The 4,248-nt window shown below is 35.5% G+C and overlaps 1 non-coding gene across 1 annotated transcript; it reads right to left on the reverse strand.

Moving 5' to 3' along the window:
- Positions 1-3,459: 3,459 nt before the first annotated feature.
- LOC141681122 (small nucleolar RNA R71) lies at positions 3,460-3,566 on the reverse strand. The gene has a single exon (XR_012558564.1). It is a non-coding gene; the product is annotated as a small nucleolar RNA R71 (small nucleolar RNA).
- Positions 3,567-4,248: the final 682 nt, after the last annotated feature.

The following is a 4,248-nucleotide window of genomic DNA, read 5'->3' on the forward strand; positions in this document are numbered from 1 at the left end:
TCTGTTGTAGTTGGACTTGTACTTGAACTTGGGATTCCTTTTGAATCTGACATTTGAGAATCTCTTGACAATCAGGGCCATTGACTCATCCTCCAATTGCTCCAGTTCTTCCAAGGAATAATAATCATCTCCTGATTGATTTGTAGTAGGTGAATCAAATTCTGCTACTATCACATTATCTTCAACCTTGGAAGACTGTACCATTCTATCTGACTGTTGAGATTGTTGTTGTTGTTCATCAGCTACCAGAGCAGTAGACGTGCTGACCACTCTTCCTTTCCCGTAAACTTCCTTCTGCTGAATCTGCTCCAACTCATAAGTCTTTAACACACCATATAGCCTTTCCAAAGAAATCTCACTCAGATCTCTTGCTTCTCTTATGGCAGTGATTCTATGTTCGAGATGAGTTGGCAGTGTTAAAAGGAACTTTTTATTGACCTCCCTGATGGAATAGTATTTACCATTAATGTTCAGGTTGTTGATCAATGCATTGTACCTCTCAAACACTTCAGTGATTCCTTCTCCTGGATTAGATTTAAAGTATTCATACTCAGAGGTTAGGATTTCTAGTTTGTTCTCCCTAACTTCCTCTGTGCCTTCATTAATAATCTCAATAGTTTCCCAGATATGTTTAGAATCTTTACAATTCATCACATGTCTGTTCATTAGGGGATTAAGGGAATCTACTAAGATTAATTGAAGGCTAGCATCCAGGGAAGCTTCTTCTATTTCAGCAGGAGAGAAGTCCTCAGGATCCTTCACATAAGTTCTCGCTTTGGTGATCACCACATCATTCTCTATTACCTCTGGTTCAATAACCATAGGAATTTTTGGACCCTTCTTCAACACTTGCAAATATTTGGGATTAGCAACCTGTAAAAACAGTAGCATCTTCTTCTTCCACATCAAATAATTTTCTTTATCGAAAAGTGGAATTTTAACGGTTCCAACTTTTTGTGTAGTCATTATGAATTTTTGAGTGAATAAAAATTCAAGAAGTGAAAGAAACACAAAAGTCTAGGATCTTGATTTGTACGTTAATCAGAAGGCTCTGATACCAATTGTTAGGTCCCAATTTGTTTGTAGAAGGGGGGGTTGAATGCAAACAATACCGTTTCGTCGAATAAAATGCGGAATAAAATTGTGAAACAAAATTCAAGTTAAATAAAACTTTTATTAAACTTGAAAGGTGTTACAACTACGGTATCGATTACAAGGGATTAATCTCAAATCAATTATTACAAATTTAGAATAAATTCGACATGAACTTTTTCTATTTTTGTAATTAAAAGATCAAATGCTAAAAGCGATTTGAGATTAAGTTCTAGGGATTTTAATCCGCTAGATTGATATACAAGAACAAGATAAGTAATTCTAGTGGTTTGGATTTAACATTAACAAACTAGAATATTTGATCTTGAATAAGCAGATGAATGATGAAATATTTTCTTTTGTTTTCTGCTGTGTTTTCTTGTTCTGTATGTGCTGCTCTGTTTTTGCTGAGTTGTAAGTTGATATTGTCTTCTGCTTTCTTTTAATCAATCACAGCCAAAGTTGTTGAACTGGTGTGACAATCTATTTGAGCTTGAAAGACTTTCGGTGAGACAATCTATTAGAGCTAGGAAGACAATTAAAATGAACTAGCAAGACTTTCGGTATGACTATTGATTGTCATACCGATTGTCATAGTAGTACAATTGAAATTGTTTTTCTGAATACATAATTGATTTTAATCTAATTGAAAATTCTATCAATACAATCAACTGAATTAGCAAGACATTCGGTATGACTATCAATTGTCATACCGATTGTCATACTAGTACAATCAGTTGTCTTTTTAGAATTATCACAGATTTTAATCAATTAACATTCTGAAAATCCTCATTATTAATTCTAAATTAATTAATCAATTTAATTCAATTAATCAATAAATTAATCCTTGCAGATTTAATTTATTCTCTTAATTAAATTATATGACTTAATTAATTAATAGTGAATTAATACTATCCCTGAGCAGCATCCATTCTTCTGACAATCTTCTGAAAGTCTCTGAGACTTATGAATCAATTCCGTCACTTCAATGCTGACACTCGATGTACTGTCTGGTTCATGAGTGACTAACTTTTGTGACGTTTCTTCATGTCTTGACTTTGTTGTTCTGATTGAATCCTTGTAATAAATGATACCTTGACGAGATCTCTGTCACTTGATTAAATCCACGATCTTGATTTATATCACTGAGGCATGATCAAATTCTTGAACTTCTTCCAGTGAATCTTCAAGTCTGCAGATGAACAATGTTTCTTTATTCTTTGACAGATGTTACTTTGTGAGATCTCTCTGATGCTTGATCCACTATTTACTTATTACATTCTTATTTGAGTTGAGTTAAATACTCGAATAAACGAGTAGGCTATGACATATGCCTTTCAAGTAGGGTATTCATACAACGAAAGTTGACGTTTACTAGTTTCGTGTTATCTGATTAGTGTCATCACCATTGCATGCTAAGGTTAAGAACAAAAAGGCTATTGAATAAAGTAGTAATGAAGTTACAATCCCATGTATATGTCATATAGTAATCAATCCCTTTTAATCTCTTAGTTAATGTTCTTTAGTATAATCTTTTAGTTAATTGTAGTTATAAACAATCTCAAATTGTGATCATCTTAGCATTGAAAAATAACCATAACATTGTTGCTTAAGTATATTGATTAAACTTAACCTAAACTAGTCTCTCTGGGAACGAAATAGAAATAATTCTATATTACTTGAGATCGTGTATACTTGCGTGAATATTAGCACGTGTTTTCTTCTTAACAAGTTTTTGGCACCAATGCCGGGGACTCGGTGTTAATTTTTAGTTTATGTGCTTAACATCAGTGTTCGTTAAAGTTCGTTGACTCGGATATTTTTGTTACTCGTTGTTTGTTGCTTTTTCAGGTACTCTAGAGAGCATGTATGCTAACGCGTTCTGAACTTCGAAAGAGAACACTAGAAAAAGCAGAGGAGGAAGTAGTTGAAGAAATCTTTGTTGAGGAGAAAGTTGAAGAAGAAGCTCTTGTTGCAATGGGTGAACCAGAAGCAAATACGAAGGCTTTCATGGACTATTCTCATCCGAAGATCAATGATATTCAGTCTAGCATTGTATGACCAGCCATCGCGGATAACACTTTTGAAATCAAAGCTAGCAGGATTCAGATGATACATAATTCAGTTCAGTTTGGGGGTTCTCCAATGGAAGATCCCAACATGCATATTAGAGATTTCATCGATATCTACAACACTTTCAAATTCAACAATGTTACTGAAGATGCTATTAAGCTAAGGCTTTTCCCGTTTTCTTTGAGGGATAAAGCTAAGAGCTTGTTACATTTTCTACCACCAGGCTCTATCACCAAATGGGAAGAACTCGCTTAAAAATTCCTTACTAAGTTTTTTCCTATGGCAAAGACAGCTGCAATCAGGAATGCTCTTACTCAATTTGCGCAACATTTTGGAGAGTCATTATGTGAGGCTTGTGAGCGATATAAGGAGATACTTAGGTAGTGTCCTCACCATGGGATGCCTGACTGGATGATCATTAACTGCTTCTATAATGGTTTGGGTGCAACTTCTAGACCCATACTTGATGTAGCATGCATCAGGTGGAGCCTTGTGGGCTAAAGGCTACAATGAAGCTTATGAATTAATTGAACTAATGGCTGCTAATGAATATTAGAATCCATCTCAGAGACTAACTCAAGGTAAGGTAGCAGGAATTCTGGAGGTAGATGCAGCTACTGATATAGTTGCTCAGCTTAAGGCTTTGACGATGAAGGTGGGTTATTTGCCTAATTATGGAGTTAATCAGATCACTAGTGTTTGTGAGCTTTATGATGGTACCCATGAGATAGAGCAGTGTGTTATTTCTAGTGATCAGCTCAGTTCGTGAGTAACTTTCAGAGGCCACATCAACTATTTCCAGCCACCTATCATCCCAACATCCGTAATCATCCTAACTTCAGCTGGAGCAATACTCAGAATCTGGTACAACAACCTTATCAGCCGTATGCAGCAAAGAAATACAACCCTTCTGGGTTTCAGCAACCACTATATGCACCAAGAAAACAACTCCGGCTGCAACAATCTAGTGAAAAATATGAATTGGAGAAGTTGAGGCTCATGTACAAGAGCCAAGCGGTGTTTATCAATACCTTGGAGAATCAAATTGGGCAGATTGCCAATGCCTTGCTGAATCATCAACCT

Source organism: Apium graveolens, chromosome 8 (assembly GCF_009905375.1).
Source record: "Apium graveolens cultivar Ventura chromosome 8, ASM990537v1, whole genome shotgun sequence".
Lineage (NCBI taxonomy): Eukaryota > Viridiplantae > Streptophyta > Magnoliopsida > Apiales > Apiaceae > Apium > Apium graveolens.